This window comes from Stigmatopora nigra, chromosome 17 (assembly GCF_051989575.1).
Source record: "Stigmatopora nigra isolate UIUO_SnigA chromosome 17, RoL_Snig_1.1, whole genome shotgun sequence".
Lineage (NCBI taxonomy): Eukaryota > Metazoa > Chordata > Actinopteri > Syngnathiformes > Syngnathidae > Stigmatopora > Stigmatopora nigra.
The window spans coordinates 5,465,216-5,484,129 of record NC_135524.1 but is presented as its reverse complement, the minus strand read 5'-3'; positions in this window follow the sequence as shown (position 1 = coordinate 5,484,129).

Genomic DNA, 18,914 nt, shown 5'->3' with positions numbered 1-18,914 from the left:
CATATTGACAAGTATAAGCAATACATTTTTTATACAGTTCCCAAAAGGTAATGGAGCCATACAAAACATATCTTTCAACAGTAGTCCTGAAGTAATGAGCCTTTTCAAGTGTGATTAGGTAGGTTTAGATTATTCATCATTCTTAGCTTGATCTTTTATGTGCTTTTCTTTTTTCCCTTTACCGATTTACCAAAGGGATGCATCAGTTTTCTTAATTGATTTTTTTCAGTGTATTTTTATTTACACTTTACACCTTTGGGGGGAGCTCACGTACAACAGAATATTAAGGCTGTATCCATCACTTCCTTCTCTGCATCGCTTATTCTCACTAATTATCTTTTTTTTAATGCGGAATAAAAATTAAAACTACTTTCATATCAATAACATGGTAGTAAAATATTTGTATATATTTTTGGAGAATTATAATAAAATAAGATGCTAGTATCATTAAATTATCACAAAAATGTCCAGATTCTTGTATAATATTTTCAGTTAAAAAAAATGTAATAGTGAAGATGAAATTGGCAACATATTTGGAAACCCTGTGCATATTCGATACATTATCTATGACCTGCATCATGTGAAATACACTTAATAAATTGTCTCTTTTTAAATATCAATACTCGCTGTTAAAAGCAATCCGATTAAATATTTAGTTTTACCCCATTTAAATTAAGATTTGACATCAAATGTTTTTTTTCTCCAAGTTACAAGTGTATTTCATCATCCAACAATATTACTGGTGTACATAATATTGTCACAAGCATGTTATGATTTAATTTTTCTTCTGGCTGGTTTCTGCCAACCACCCTGTCAAACCTGCATCAGTACCACGTCAAAGGCCTCTAGGCCCACGTACTGTAGATAATGCTCTCCATATTTACAGTTGGGGAGGATTAAGGGGTTTTGACTAGATCCCATTTGTGTGAACCTATTAGTGCCTAACGCTTTGGGCTCCCTCTGATTCGCTTCTGAGATTGGTTAACGGTATTATAGTAAGAGGATCGTCTCGCCTAGAGGTTGGAGTCTCATCTATACAGAAAAGGGAAAAAAGAGAGGAACACACACAAAGACAGACCACTCACAGATCGCTCTATGGTAGCTTTAATGTAAATAAGTCAAGTCATATTTATATATATTTCCATTAATTAAAAATAACCTTGAGAAAGGAGAGAACCACCAGTCAAAGATTGACCACACCTCGATGGATGCCAACCATAATACAGATCTAACGAATATATGTAATAACCAATGTTAATCTATCCAAGAAGACACATTATAAACATAAACACTTTTGAAATTGCAAATTTTGACATAAAAAGATCATTAGGAGGGTCTATTTGCGCATGTTTCTGTTTAGTTATGTTACATTTAAGTCACATGTCATTAGGTGTAGAGAAAAACCTTTATTTAATAAGCTTTTAAAATATAATGTGTGGGTAAAATGTAATTAGAGTTTGCTTAGAAGAAAATCCTTAATTTATCATTATGTGGAATCATTTCAATGAAAAATAGTGCTTATTTGACAAGTTAAAAATGTAACCTGAATGTGAATCTGTGATCTGTGAAAACCCGACCAACATCTTTTCTTTAATGGCACGATTAAGCATTCGGTAGTGACTTGAAGTTAACAGAAAATTCCATTTAACATGTTAAGTCTCTCATCACTATGAAATGAGCACAAAAGTCATTGCATGCACTCCTCCTCCAGCAGAAGGAAGATGAGTGCCATGTCATAATTTATGACTTAAAAAGCATACATTTTTCAACACACAGTGGCAGAGATGGCACTTCATGTTTATGACAATCATTTCCTTAGTGAATGATTCATGTAGATGTGGCACTTATGAATCTTTCAAGGAACAAACAGAAACACTGATGCTCAGAGCTTTCAATGCTTTGGTTGGTTGGCTTCTGTGGCAAATGTTTCCATAAGAAAATTGAGAAGGCCAAAGAGAGTTTAGGTACAACTATAAAATATTCTGTACTCTATCTCCACAAACACTGGATTTTTATCTTTAAACTGTTGATTAAGGTCAAAGAATTGTCTAATCTGTCATTCAGAATATCATTGTCACGACAATCAGGTGCTAATGTAGTCATTTGAACATTTTTCCCTCATTTTATATGACTATCCTCTGTTCTTCATGACATAATCAGCTAGAAAGCAGTGAAGCACGGATGTATAAACATGGCTGACAAAGAACCATGGTAATATTTGTTCATGTCAGAATTCTAGCGAGACTACTCACAGTCACCGTCGCTCCTCTACATGCAGAAAGCATGCCCTCTTTTAAAAATCACATTTATCTGTTGCCGGGAAGCTGCAGTCGCCTGGTAGAGATCTTTCATCTTCCCTGTGTAGTGCCCTTCAGAGGGCCCTACTGGCTGTTTGGATTTTAGCCAAGGTTACTATAGAAACACAGAGGGAGAAGTGCTGAGGGCTGGCTCACGGTCCTGAAAATGGGCCTTTGAAGGCCTACCAAACCTCCACAAAATGACAGTTTAAAGTGTACAGCGGTAATACAAATATTGCTATTTTCCAGGGAGTGCTCAAAAGAGTCATTTATTTATGTAAGTTACACAATTATGAAACTCAATTCATTTGATAAATGGAAAAAGAAGGATTAGAAAAATACTATTAGTATTTTATTTCTTCTGTTTCACCCTGAAAAAAGTTCAGGATGGATGTATGTGACAGATGTGGCTATATTTATTGGATCAATCCCAGGTTGACAAGACGGCTTTTCTAAATGTGCATGTTTGTGAGTGAATGTCACAGGAAGTGCATTATTCTCTTTGAGGTGAATTTGATATTCATGAAAGACACCTGCACAGATCAGAGGCTGAAAACTGTAAATTGCTTTGACTGTGAGAGTATGGAAGCAATACACGATGGTGTGAATATACAGATGAATGTGAAGTGGTGATCAAATGCATTAAATGAGTTTATGTTAAACTGAAGTTAAATGCATCTTGTATGGATGTTAAAAATATTCACGGAGCACCACAACATGCAGTGGCTGAAACATTAGGAGGTGGATTACAGGAATTTATTTAGATTTTTCTTCTCTTGAGATGGTTAAAAGGAGGCTATTTTAAATTTTTATTTTTTTACCTGATTTTTTTAATCGCAAAAAAAGCCCGTAGCAATAAAGGTATGTATTTCACACAAGTAGCTTAGTACTGTAAAACAGTCCTCCACCATTACAATGTTGCAGACTTCACCAAATTATCATGATGAGTTATACTATGTGCATATGGCAAAACCCAAAAGAGCTTTGTTTACAATTCCACCAATGGTTCAGATTTTCATTTTAATGACCATATCACTTTGGAAAACAAATATGCCACAACTACGGTGCAGTTATTGAGGTTTGTTGTGTGGACATGGCAAAAAAATACCGTTAACCTCATTTTTAACGTATATTTTAAACCTCCCATTCATTAGCTGTAGCCATATATTAATTTCTAAGGAAAAACACAATATATTATAAGAATGAATCATAGCAGAGCCCAACAGAGACAATTACATTATAATGATACTTAAGGCTTTATGTTTATTCAGTAATACCTATAAATGTGTTGTAAAAAGCCTCTATTTGACTATAATAAATACCCGGGCTTGTCTATTCCCTTGAGGTTAGTCCTTTTTCATTTAAAGTGCTTCTTCATATAATGCCCACTTGTCTTTACATACCTTCTTAATTATGATTAAACATCAGTTACATTTTGTTCCATTTACATGGATACAGATAGCGCTCAATTTAGCAAGCGTGGCCCCATTGGGAGTTGAACCCCCATTCAGGCAGTACTAGTGCCTTGCATTTCTGTTTCTAGACACTTGAAAAAAATTGCTTCACAAAGTTTCACAATAAACAATGAAGAGGTTAGAATGGAATGGATAAATCAAATTGACATAAGATCGTTATGTAAATTTTAACCTCACAGGGCCACTTTCAATTAGAGTGGTTTTGCACACAGGCACGCTGATTAAGGACAATTTAAGGCAACCCAGCTTTCTGCTAAAAGTTGACATTTTAATGCAGCAGAAACATTTGATATCATCAATAAAGTAACCATGTCATAACAAATGGACCAGGACAATATATTAATTTAGTCTGTTGCTTTTTTTAGTGCAAAAATTATTGAAGTGTTAATTATACCTAATAATACAGAGTTATCAAATGCAATTTAATGTAGTAATAAGTAGCCTGATTCAAATGAAAGCCTCAAAGGAAATACACATATATATATATATATAATGTATATATATGTTTATGTATATGTTTTTTTTTTTTGTTAATTCTCATTTTCTCTTCTTTAGCACGGGAATTAAAAAACCCTACAACCACACGAACACACACACACACACACACACACACACACACACACACACACACACACACACACACACACACACACACACACACACACACACACACACACACACACACACACACACACACACACAGACATGTTCAGTGAAGGATGCGGAAACATGAAGCCTCTCTCTTTCCCTCTTCAGCATGTCAGAAGCATTTTGTCGGGTGATTAAACACTGCGGTGAGCGTTCAAGCCCCGTGGTTGGCCTGGGGGCTTCGCCACAATCCTTGCACCTGCCACTCTGATCCACTGACCGTCTTCGCTCCTGCCCCCCTGTGCACACACACATACTATACAGTACAAACACATTCAGCCGCAAACCTAATGCTCGAGAGTTGATAATCCAGATGCTTAACAAGAATAACCCTAAGCATTACTAACTAGGCTACCAATAGTTTCATACTCACTACAGAATGAACACTTTTGCTCAAATTTAATTTTAGCCTTGCTTTCTGTCATCATTTTATTCTATGTGCAAATATCTATCATTAATTAATTCTCATGAAAATGATGATCAAATAATCCAGCAATTTACATACAAAACTGTAAACATCGGGATCCAACACTTTATTTCTATGAAATCTTGTAAGGTTTCAAACGGGAATCAAATTTACAATCACCGATGGGTTAGTTTTAAAACAGCCGGCGGGCTACTTATGTGGACCTTGGGGGCATTGTGTTGCCAGCAGCCAACATGTTGGTGACTCAGTAAAGACGCTTAAATGTACCGTTTCATATCGTCAAAACCATTCACATACAGAATGATTTGGATTATTTACATTCCATACGTTAACACTTGGTACATGTTACAACTTAGTTTGGAAATCCATTGTATACGAGGACAGAAAAGTTTCCATTTCTTTGCACACATCTTTCTTTAGGTTGACTGTGTAATTACACTGTGTCAGAAACATTCTACTACTTTAAACATGCGCTCTTATTCCATATGCCTAATGCAGTCCATTGAAAGTAAGTTCAAGGTGAGAATGTTAAACAATGCAGCAAGTCATAAAATGTTTCTTGGCCAAAGGGTAGGAAAGTTTCATTTGGCCTCTACCACACTTGGAGAATAAAAATGAGTAGACACAAGTCAAAGCTCTGCTTAAAACTCAAAAGTCAAACCGTTATTATCTCCATTTAAATAATACACTTGTGTATAGGTTCACTAATGGATGAGTTTCTGCACTTTCTCCAGGAGTGACATTCTTTGCTCTCTCACTACCTGAGCTGGAGGAGGGTAAGCATGTGTCTTAGGCCCACACTACATCTGTCATACATTCTGTGTTTGTGTGTGTGTGGCGCCACGAAAGCATGTGATTACGAGGTTGTATATACTCTTGGTGGTGGTAGGGAGGTGGTATGTGCAGGAAGCAGATGCCATTTGTTCTGAAGTCAGCAGCTGGATCCAAAGTTCCCAGTGGGACCTGTGTTTTGTCTACACCACGCACACACACACAAAGGCACACACCCCATGTGCATATGTCTAATAGACACGGACATGGCACCTGCAGGTAAAGTGTTGGTGAGTATGTATTTGTGTGGATATTAGGTTTCTGTGGATATTAGGCAGGACTGAACTATTGACTGTTAACATATGGGGAAGATCACCTGCATATATCAACCACATTTTTTTACACATGGATGCACACATATGTTTGCCAAACATATAATAAATAAATAAATGCCTAATCTTGCAGATATTAAGCGGTTAAAGGTCATACCAGTTGTTGACCATCACATTATCATTTGTATAATAGTTAATATGCTAATAATTTTACAAATTTAAAGAAGAAAACTAAAGTTTAGACTCATTCAGTATAGAGAATTTAGGGTCTTCAATGACCCAACATGGATGTTTACTTTAGTGTTATTATTTTTAATTTCGGCTTTGTTGAAACAAACACAAGCATAGCAAAAGTTTCGAACAACCAAACTGATAACTGTGATGCTGATCTGCTAACCAAGACAATCTGTTACATATATATATCTGAAATTTCTAATTCTGAAAAAAGCAATGAGCTATTTTTAATGTCTGAATTCCAACACACGCAACTTTCTTTTTGAAGCAAATTAGCAGACCTGAGCAAGTCTGTCATGCCGAGTTATAATTTGTGATGGAGAAAACAATCCACCACGGAGATAACAAACTCTTTGGATTGAAGTAACCTTAAAATGCCGGAGGAATTTAGCCTGGTAGCCAAGCACCATATGGCTGTCTCATACAGGATCTACCCTCATCCTGACAATTAAGACCACGGGCTAAAGCCCCGCTGGATCTGGAGCGTATCCAAATGAGAGGATAAAAATGAAAGGGAGAAACTAACGGGCAGAAAAAGAAACAGGCACGTTTAGAATCAGTGTGTTGGAGAAAATAGCTAAAGTTTTTCATGGAAGAACAAACTACAAAAAGTAATAGGAAAAAAAAAACATTTGTCTCCTCGTGCATGGTGGAGAGATGAAGGGAGCCGGATGAATGTTGAAGAAATAATTATGATATAAGAATAAAAAGAGAGGAGGGGGAATGACGAAGAAAACTAAACATTGTTCAGCCAATTAAGCGTTGCAAAGGAATCGATGTGTACAATGAGCCAGCCATGACTGAATGCAGAGAGGCAGAGCTGCCTAATTACAGCCTGAAGGGACAGTCTCCATCCCAGTGGAAACTGAAAAAGCGAAAAATGAACTAGGATGGAAAGAAGAAGATGACTTATTACATAAAATTGAGTATTTTGCAGCTCCATTTTGATTGGACTAGCATCAATGACGGAGAAAGCCGATATATGTTCTTAAGTAAAGTCATTCACGTATTAACAAAGTCATTGCTTTATGCAACTGATTCCCAAAGTAAGAATGACATTTTTATTAGTGTATTTTCCGGACTATAAATCGAATTTATTTCATAGTTAAACTGGGCCTGCGACTTATATGTTATATTTCTTTCATTCTGACTGCCAACAGCTTGTTATATTGGGTTTTTTAGGCTTTTGTTTAAGATTAATTCCACCCATTGTCGAAAATTCAGCCCATATTGCTTGTGGTGCTTCCTTAAAGTGACTGAATACACGTGTACGTAAATGTTGTAGCCCGCAAACGTATATAACGTTTTTGTCCCTGTCCTGTTAAATGTTATGCAGGTGACCCCTGGACATTAGGTGCCTTCACAAAACTATCTTGTGTTTTCTGCTATGATGCTTTGCACACATGTTTACCCTGGAGTAATGGTGAGCAGGAACTATTTCTTAAAACAGGGCAATTCTAGAAAAATCCCTGGCAGCGAGAAACACCCCCTCCCCTCGAATGTCTTTGGCTGGGTCATTGCATAATTTAGTAATCAACTAAATTAAGGTATGGAAAGATGAACTTTCAGCTTGTGCGCATTTATGTCAAATCTTTTGCAGGAAACCGAGGGGGTTACTGCAATTAAACGCATCTGAAAATGCCTTCTATTTTCCTCAAAGGTGACGAAAGAGAGAGTTCGGTAAAGTTCGTACACACAAGCATGCACAAACACACACAGAGGAAACCGGCACCATTTGGTGTTTATGCAAATGTGCAAAAAGAAAATGGCTGACTGCCAAATCCTGTCAGTAAACAAAGCTTGTGTGAGTGCCAGGCAGTGTGTTGTTAAGGTGGACAACTCAGGATAATATTTGAGTGGTGGGTGGCCCAGTGAAGCCAAAAAAAGGACCTTAAAGTAGGGCAGCAGTGACCATGTGAAGCAGTCATTTTTCTTTCGCTTCTGATTAGTGTTACAGCAATACCATTTTTTTTTAATCTCCCGATACAGATACCCTAGTTCGTTTCGGCACTTGGAGACACAATTCTAAAATAGTGTCATATTTGACCCAGTTTGAATATGATCAATAAATATGGTGCGTTCAAAGGATGCATGGTCATTTAAATAAACGTAATTAAATCAATGGGTGGAACAATGGATGATATTTTCATATCTATTATTATTTACAGCAAGGTTGTTATGCCAGGAGTTAAATTACCTGCCTGCTTTCAAATTTTGCCATAAAAATGGCATCTGATTAGCAATAATTACAATAATTCATCTTGTCCAAAAAAGACATGTCGCCTCAACTCTTCCAAAGCTAAATCATTTGTTTATTTTACCTGATGTACCTGTTTATCATGCTTAATGTGTCTTATGTGTGCTTATTGAGCGGCAGAATGGGAGCCACCTGAGCTGACCTAAAACGCTTCCCTTCCAGCTGTGCTTTCACACCAATATTACTACGCATGTTGTCAAACATAAGTAGAAAATTCTCCATCCATACATGTACTATGTATATTTATTCTTTGTATCAACAAAATTAAGTGGCTTCTTTCACATAAAATCGACATATTTTCCAAAACGTTCAACATTTCCGACCCAGACAAAAGGAAAAACCAATAAAAAAAAGTCAAATAAAGACAAGTATTGCATCACTAGCAGTCGGATGTAAATCTAATACACTTTTTCATCATAGCACAATTTTTCCAGAAGGGGAAATCCAAATGTCAGGTTGTTGGGACAGGAACAATGCCAGTCGTCATGACAACCAGTAAATATTTAATGGATTACAAGAAGTGCAGACCTAATATTTGAGATTTCCCTCTCATCATTGTGAGCTGTCCGTCTGAGACTGTCAATCTTTCTGTCTGCGTCCTGAATCACTTCTCTAGTCATCACCCAAACACTTATAGTAACGAAAAACTGCTGTTTTTATTCATATATTTTCAGTACCACTTATCCGAGACACCCCGAATTGGGGGCCATCCAACCACAGAGCACAAGGAGACGGACAACCACACTCATACCTAGGGGCAATTTAGAGTGTTCAACCAGCCTACCCTGCATCTCTTTGGGACGTGGGAGGAAACCAGAGTACCCAGAAAAAAACACAGAGGTGAATATGAAAACCCCACACAATTCTCACAACAAAATACCACCTGGGTTCAAACCCTCGATCCCAGAATTGTGAGGCTGACACGGTAACCACTCAATACAGGGCTGCCGGCTGTCTTTATAACAAATTGAACAAGATTAGACTGACTGATGTGGAAATATTTGAGTATTTAGACTTATTATTTTAGTAATATTCACTATTCCTCAGAGATAGTCCTCCACACTTTAAGATGTGGTGGGTTTTTGTGGCCTCTTAAGTGAATGGTGGGATAGTTTGGTATGAATTGACATGCATATAACTTAAGTAGCCTTTATTCCACATTGTATGTATCCTGTTGGACAAATTCAGTCTGATTAATGAATTAATCGATTGGGCAATTAAAGTAATCAATTAAACTCTTTCAAATGTGCTTATTTTAGCAAAAAAATGTAGAAGAACACCAGCTTGGGGAGAACCTGCAAATTCCAAGCAGGAACGAGCAAGAATAAAAGTCCAAATGGATGAAAAATGAATCACTAGAGAGATGAAGTTATGAGGTTATGTATGAGCGAAGGGAGAGGAGCAAAACCACAAGCAGGGGGGTGTTCACCACAAACATCTGGCCAGACTGCTGTGAAAAGACTCCCTACCACAATCGCACACATGCCTATACACACACACGGAAAAAAAAGAATTATTATATGAATTTTTAAATTTATTGTCAAGAAAAGAAAACACATACTTGCTTCATTTAGCCATACAAGATTCCTGTAAATTTCTGGTGGTGACCAATCACGGATGACTAGTCTCATCCAAAAGATAATCCAAGCCTTTTTAACATCACGCACAGATTTGTATGCAGAAGCACACATATGTAGGTGCAATATACAATGAAAACTAAACCTGAGATGCATGGAAAATGTAAGTCCTTGAATGCTAAATTTGGGATATAATTAGCGAGAAGTGATATCATAATAAATGTGAATAATGTTTTGACTGTACAGATCAAAAGTTGGTGAGATGTGTATTATGTTTGGAAAAAATTAGCCCTATCTTAAATTTTTTATTTATGCAATTGAAAACTGCAAATGTTTTGACCTTGACATGGAAAACATGCTCAATGAATAAAAACAAAGTTTTGCTCAAAGCTATATTTAAACTTTCCAGTTTAGGCTATTTTGACATTCTAATTAAAGGGAAGCTTAGAGGGATAACTCGATTACAAAATATGGAATTCATTTACTGTCTTTCTCCAAAGAAAAGGCACAAACAAGCCTTATAAAATGGAAGAATAAGTCAATGCCTTTCAATCAAATTTGGACTTCAAAATAATGAACTGCTTCAGCACCCCCCACGGCCCTTGTGCGGGTAAGAGATTCAGAAAATGAATACATTGCAATTCCCATGAAGTGATAGGATGAACGGACAGATAGATGGACCACTTTAGTCAAGCACATTGACTTTCCTCTCACGTGATAGACTAATTATTGTCATTGTTTTAGGCCTCATGGTACTCGCTGCCAAATGGAGTTAAAATACGATTAATGATAACTGAAAGCATCTGAAGCTGTGTTTGTAAGTGTGCATGTGTGCGTATGTGTTAACTTCTGGATTCAAGCCTAGACCAGAGTCATCCATCTGCCATCAAATGCCATGACAACCACTCATGTATAGAGTCACATCCTGTGCATTCAACACACACATCTGCACTGTAATTTCTCGCTGGAAAGAGCATGTGTTTCTTTTTATTTGTTCATATCCAATATGCACCATACATGCATATGTGCATGGTATTTACATATGTTCACAAATGACATCTTTCATTTATTTTTATATGTCAAATTTTACAGCCTGGCAGGTGCACAGGTGTTGGGTACATTTTAACATTGCAGTAATGATGAGCTTATACTTTGAACCTTCAGAATATCCTTGAGTGATTTGATTTTATTTGTAGTTAAGTATATCTTTTCAGGATGACATTGGCTGGCGATCAACCAGTGTCAGTGGAAGAATTATACTGGCAAATTATTATATTGTTGTGTTTTATTGACACCAAATATATATCTGCATTTGTGGTGGTGTAACAGTATGGAGAATGAGATTCGTATTTTTATTTTTTATTTTTTAGAAATGTTTATTTAATTACATCTGCAAGGGAGAACCCGTTATCTAAGTAGCAGGAAGCCAACGGCAAACACTTTGAAATACAGTTCCTCTTCAGAGTGGCGATGCCAAATTAGTTCTAATAGCTGCTGATAAACAAAACGAGTGTCATTGCATCTATTTGCATTTTTAAATAATGCATCCAAAAACTATGCATTCTGAGTCAGGGTTAGCTCATATGTAAGGTTACAGCATGTCTTCTTGCAAAAAGATTTATATTCTCAATCTTTTAATTGCTAGGAATCATTTTATGAATGAATGATCTGATATCCCATATTATGATTTTACTTTTTCTATTTCATCCATCCACTTTAGGGCTTGCCCTTGTATATATTTCATGTGACCTGGAATTTATCACAGCTGACCTATCAGTTAAAGGAGGCCAATGGCAAACACTTTAAAATACGGTGAGTTTACAATAAGACTGATTTATACATACTAGCAGAAGCAGAAGCTTTTATTATTGTCGTGTAAGAGAAACAAGTGTGAATGCTGTAGCATCATATATCAAAATTATAGCTGTTTATATTACAAAATTCTACATTAATCTAATCTATTTTGTTATTTTTCTTGCTCACATCTGCGGATATGAGCTTTGTTTCGCTCCTCGTCATCTTTCCACTCCGATTCTGTCATACAAATAGTTTGTTCATATTTATTTTGACCATTTTTGCTCATTCTTCTCATATTGATGACAACCTTTTCCCAAAATGTTTATGTTGAAAACTGTGTTTCTCATTATATCTCTCTTCTTGCTCATATGACAGGGATGGTGGTTTGTGCTTGGTTTAATTAATACCACAGCTTTTCTCTGCTATGCTCCCCCCTCCGGCTTTGGACATTAATCAGAAGTATTTTCGGGGGAACCAAGGCGACACAGGTGTGGATGGTCAGGGGCAGAGAGATGATGTATAGAAATACACGGAAGACCCTGATCCGGCCAACCAATCATCATTCATCATCAAATAGTTGCCAGGCTGAAGAGGCAGTTTCCACCAATAAAAAAAAGGTAACAGACAATTACATTCTATATTACCTGGACAAACAAGTTGGGCTATTTGTTTCTAACTTTTATGACAAGTTAGCACTGGTTAGTACAATTTTAGAGAAAGAAAGAGAGGAGTTGAAAGAGAGGAAGAATGAAAGAGAGAGAAAATTAATTACTGATATGACCAATCAGCTTATAAATGACAATGATGATTACAGAACAATGCACGGAAAACAAACACAACACCACAGATCACTCTAATGTAAATTGAAACATCTTATCTGATTAATTTTGTTTAAGCCAGGCCAACACAACAATATATAAATCCTTGTGTTTTATACGGGGTCACTTGGAATGCGTTCGACAATATCGCTAATCTCGTACTCTCACTAATTAGGAGGGAGGCTATTCTCATTAGGTTATTTCATCAGGGCCGCTATTCTGGCTCTCAATGTAATTGAATTACACTTAGTGGCGTTAATAATTCATTAAAATATTAGACTAAAGAAGGTGTTTTTTTGACCAAAGCCATGCTGCTGCCACTGCTGCAGCAGCGCTGTGTTGTAGAGAGATGAGCTTTGTCCCTCTCATGCCATCAGCTGCCGGCTGCGCTTTCATTTACTCTCGAGACTTTCTCGAGCTTTCATCCTATCCAGTGACAGAAGCCGCAATACACATACACACACGATCCTTTAATTCACATCAATGCATGTAAATGAGAAGTTTTCCGTGCAACAATTCCAATGAAAGCACAAACGCACACATACCAAGCTAGTGCTCTCCACAGGCCGAAGCAGATGTCTCTTGTCAATGTGAGCAAACGTCAAACCAACATCCGTGTCATATTTTCATATTTAGCTATTCATTTCATTCTAATTTATGGAGTCAATAAGTGAACACTCGGTGAGATATAGTAGTAACATTAAACCCTTGTAAGATGGCTGAAGGATTTTTCATGACCTTAAAAGTTACATTTATGACCTGCAATACAAAAACTCCAAGAATCATCGATGTATATGTATATGTTATACAGCACCGTACTTATTAGAGCACTGAATTTATTTGGAAACTATTTATGTGATTCTTTTTTAATGACTTACTTTGTAGTCACCCATTTTAACTGGTAGGATAGTCCCTGAATGCTTGTCTTTGATTGTGCTAGATGTCAAATCATTTTGAATGGGAAGGCTGACAGCAATGGTTTGGTCTAAATCCTGATCTATTATTTTAACACTAGTCTTGTTAAATTACCCCATACTGTTTTAAAAGCAGACTGGAAAATTGTCTTCTTGGCAGCAGAATGCTTACTTTAAATGTGTTTGCATGCAAAATGTTATAAAAAAAAAGAAAGAAAAAGAAAAGAAAGAAAGCATTAATACATACAAAAGAGAGCATAGTTTATGTTTGTGGTGGTGGGTGTAAAAATGAGATGTAATCCAGATCCATATGAGATGTTTCTGTTTAAATGTGTTCAGCAAAGTGAGAAGAAAAAACTGTAAATAGTGTTTAAAAGAGTGTTAATTTGAGAGTGTCAATGTGTATGCGTGAGAGCCAAAAGCTCAACTTTGTTGTCTCTGTCAGTAATTTTACAAACAGTCCTGGAAATGTCTGCAACACCAATTTAGTCATGAACTGTAATTTTTTAAACATTATTTTTTAGTACAATATGTCCTCTTGTGTATGATGAACTATGTGGGCATATTTTCATATGTCATCTACAATTGAAGGGCCCTTTTAATACTGTCTATTTCTACTTTGATTGTAGCATCATGTGACATTGAGGCCCACTTCTAATTTGATATGTACAATGTGTAGCAGTGGATTATAGTGCATTATTGTTGTTTCATGGGATGTATGTGTTTAATGTGTCTGACAGAAGGTGGGAGGCTATAAAGCACCAGTAAACACAATCTTGAAGACACTAAGGGGGCATATTGCTGCGACAGAGGGCCGATGTAAAGCAACAACATCCGATCTATCAGTTTTTTTTTTACTGTTGCACCGATACGATATTGGTACTGATACAGCACTAAAATGACGTTATCAAGATCAGGGAGTACTAAGAAATAACAAGCCGATGCTGTCTAATGTGTATATTTTTTTTCAAGATCTAGTTTCCCAACCACTGGTTGCCTTAACCAAGACGGCTGCCAGCTATACATACCAGCATAAAGTTCCCAAGATGTAAGTAGACATCCAATTCTGTGCCATCTTATCTTCCTTTTGCTGTTAATTTCAATGAGTTTATCACCTATAGACACCCAATCAATTTGAACATTCCTTTATTTTTTATCATCATTGATTATTTTGATGCTCATGCTTAATCTTGCACATGCATTTGATTTGTAAAGAGGGTAGGATGCTATGCTATGGGAATGTACATGTCAATTGCACTATTTTCTTATTTTCTCGCATCCATTAAAGTTGGTGAACCAAGATAACTGTTTTTATAAGGGAATAGATGAGTTTGATCGGCCAGGAGGTTGAAGCGAAGCCAGTATGTCTATTTGGAATTGCAAAGTCAATTAGGATGGGTGTCAGCTCACCAGTGTTGCAAAACATATATATGTACACAGTATTTTTTGTTGTTGCAGGAAGTAGTAGTTTAGTTTAGTTCCACTCCAGTAAATAGCAAACATTTCAATGTTTTTTTTTTTTAACAGCCAGAAATTAAGAAGAGATGTGCACAAAATGTTTGTATGTGCAAGTGATTTCAGGCACTAAACTCAGTCACACACAAATGCACACAGTCACACCTTTTACAGTTGAAACCTGGCAGAGATCGGATGTGCCTATGCGTCTTTGGCAAAACTGAAGAATTCCTCATCTCTCGCTGCCAAAAGACTTTGTTAGTATGCCAGAGGTTTAGCACATCTTAAATCGCGCTGCCTGTCCTGCTCTGACAGCGTGTACTGTGATGTTTAATTAGGAATAATAGTTTCTAATATTCCTTTAATTAGGGCGGCCTCCTGCTTGTCAGGGGATTTGAATTAAGTGAAAGAAAAGCAGGATAAAAGGAAGGAAACTGGAATAAAATGCCTGCAGTAGTTTTGCCAAGTCAGTGTACCCATAGGGTTATCTATTTCTGCAGATAAACTGGCAATGCTTATGGGTGCCTGACTTATTTATCTGCTAATCATTTCTAGTGGGAGATCAGAATTTAAAGCTAGCCTGGAAGTACACAATTAAAAACGATGTTTCCAAAGAGGTAATGTACAAAGGGAATTTGCAAATCAACAACAAAACATCTGCGAAATATGTTGTTCTTTCTGATGCATCAATCTCTACACAGTAGGTGAACTTGATTGCTAGAAAATGTGCAATAGCAGAGATGTGTTTACAAAATTCCCTAGACAACATCCTCAACATTCTTGCCACAAAATCATGCAAATTCCTTAAAATGCTTACACTTTGTATATATCCATGTTTCAGGGGGGAAAAATCTATTATTAAACTTGCATATTCTTAAGTATTGGATATACTGTTTACCTTTTGCAAATAGTTTGTGGTACATTTTGGGATAGCTATTTCTATTGGTTGGGCAAAACTGAAAGCAATGATAAAAGAGGCATAATATACACCATAAAACTGGCAGAGCTGCTATCAATGCAATGCTCTGATTTCCATAGCTTTATTGGGTCACTGAGGGCTTTGTCCCTGTAAATAGGACCGCACACACAATGCATACATACCCTGTCCGCTAATGTCTTCAGCAACAAAAGAGGAACAAACAAATAAAAGAAACCAAAGCAGATTTATCAACCCACGAAGAGAGAGAGAGAAAGGACAGTGCGATTGTGTAATTATTTTTGAGTGTGACCTACTTTAAAGGACATCCCAATGCATAACAGAGCCCAAACTGAGCCAGATACATAATAGCACTACAATGTTCATTCATTCATCTTCCGTTCTGCCTATCCCAGCAATGCAACATTTTTTTTAAAGTCAGTGACACCTTATATTCAAACAACAGTGAATTATACAAAACTGATTTCTTCTTTCTTAGTATTGTAAACTCCCATGTCACGACCCAATTTAAGTATTTTTGGGGGGAAGGGCCGCACTTATATTAAAGGAACTATAAGACCTATTTTCCTCTCTAGAAATAAGTGAGTCAAATTGAGTTTTATTGCTTTGTTTGGTTTATTTATATGTATTATCCCAACCTGCCATGTTAAATTAATGTTTGGTGGATTTCCAGAATATTGCTTTGGAATCCAGAGCTGCTTTTTCCACCATTATTCGCTGTATGAATGCCATGAAAATGTGAAAATGTCTTAGAGCCAGAAGAAATTGGACTTAGCAAGTCACCTAGAGTTAGCAGGAATCTGTCATTCCTACACATGATCATCACTATGAAATGTTTGGATGGATGACGCTAATATAACATCATCATCATTTCTGAATATGTCCAAAGGCATTGTAAATTTAGACAGACAAAAATTAATTCTCCATAGCCATCTGTCCATTTTACTTACAATCACCCATTCATCCATTTCTCCACTATTTCAAGCCATTAACCCATTCATGAGTTTATTATTCACCAGCCATCAGTGAATTCTTCCATCACTTCAATTTTTATCAACAAAAGACCCTTATGATCAATATTTTTTCAGATTGGACTTTATTTTCAACTTCACGCTCTCGTCAAATTCTGTGGTTTCCATTTTTGTCAGAAGCTGCAGAAAATGAGAGGAGGTCTCTAAACCTAAATCAGATGGGTTCGCTTCCACTTTCTCTTGATGTTCTACAATATGGATTGATGTCCATATGTGGACTGATATTAGTGCAGCTATTTTTGTTCCTCTTTTACTCCAATTCCCCCAGTGTCTTCCATAACCATCCCCGATACTTACCAAAATCCTTCTCCATTTGGTTCCCACCCTGTTCAAACAATATCCCCATTGTGAACTCATTTTGTCTTGTCCTTCAGTTTTCCACAGTTTCTCTTTCTTCTTCCGACTCTTGTCTATCCCCCATTATACATATTCAAACATTTACAACATTCCCATTGTTAACCATTTAATCTTTCTGCATCAGTTTGTGTTTTTATTCCTTAACTTGACTCATACGCGCACGCAATCACGCATGCACACACACTCTTCCTCACAAACATCTAGCAGCTGGCCGACAGATGGGGCCCGCAGCCAAAAAAGCAGCAGCAACACAACAAAAATAAAAATGTACATGCGTACCAGTGGAATATATTTAAAGGCAAGAGGAGGTGGAGGAGTAAGGATTAGTGGAGGGGAGTCACTCCTCCTTAACTGCATCTTCTCATTCTCCCCTTCTGATGCCCTTCTTAGCTACTACCCAAAATCTGGAAGTACAATGAGATGAACAACCATTCATGCTCACACTCATCCTTATGGAGAATTGTGTTGTGTTTAACCTTCCTATCATATGTTTTTGACAGGTGGGAGGAAACCGGAGAACCCAAAGAAAACCCACACAGACATAGGGAGAACATGAAAACTCCATACAGGAAGGTCGTATCAGACCAGGGATTGAACTGTCAAGCTCCGAACTGTGAAGTTAAGAATATCTGACTCATCATTCATTTTCAATCATTTTCAATTATTAGTGTCTTCCTTAGTCTTGCAGGAATGAAAGAGCATAAGCAAGATAGAGTGAGGGAGAGAAAGAGAGAGAGTAGGGGAGATTTTGGCTCATCCCAAGGGGGCACTGTTTGTCCTTGCAAAACTATATGGACATGATGCAATGTGTCCCGCAAATTTAGAAGACATGACATTTTAAAGTAAACACTTAGTTTTAAGCCAGGTAATTCATTCAAAAACGATAGTAGGCAATTGAGTGTCCAATCAGTCTACCATGCATGTCTTTGGAATGTGGGAGGAAACTGCCAGAGAAAACCCACACAGGCCTAGTGTGAACATGCAAACTCCACACAGATGGCTTGACCTAGATTTGAACCCAGGCTACCCACTGTGAGGCCGACACGCTAACCACTCAGCCGCCGGGCCGACGGCATCCAAAGATCCAACATATAATAATAAAAATTATAAAATTTTAGTGCTTTTATATTGTTTATTCATGCGATGAACACTATGAAAGATACATAACCAACACTTAATGTGACAATTTTTATTTTCTTTTGGACACTGTACAAACTGCAATTCCACAAGGAGAAATTCATCTCATACAATGCTCTATGTATTTGTTTTAAGCTACACAGAGAAGCAGTTCAAGCAGACAGACATGAGGAGAGATGTCAGAGTGCTGAGGAACGCAAACAACGCTCCGCCTCTTAAGCAAGGTGTGTGCTTTGCTCAGTAGTTTGGAAAAGAACAGGATCTTCCCAACAACAAATTGCCATTTTGCAAGCCGTGACCTTCTGGTTTTAGAGTGTAAATTCTTACAGAAGAGGTACCGCCACCCAAAATCCAAATCTAGTGATATCAGCTGTGTTTATTTTGGACAGCTTTGTATCCATTTTCCCCTGCTGCCCACCTGCGTACCTGAAATCACCTCCACTCATTGTA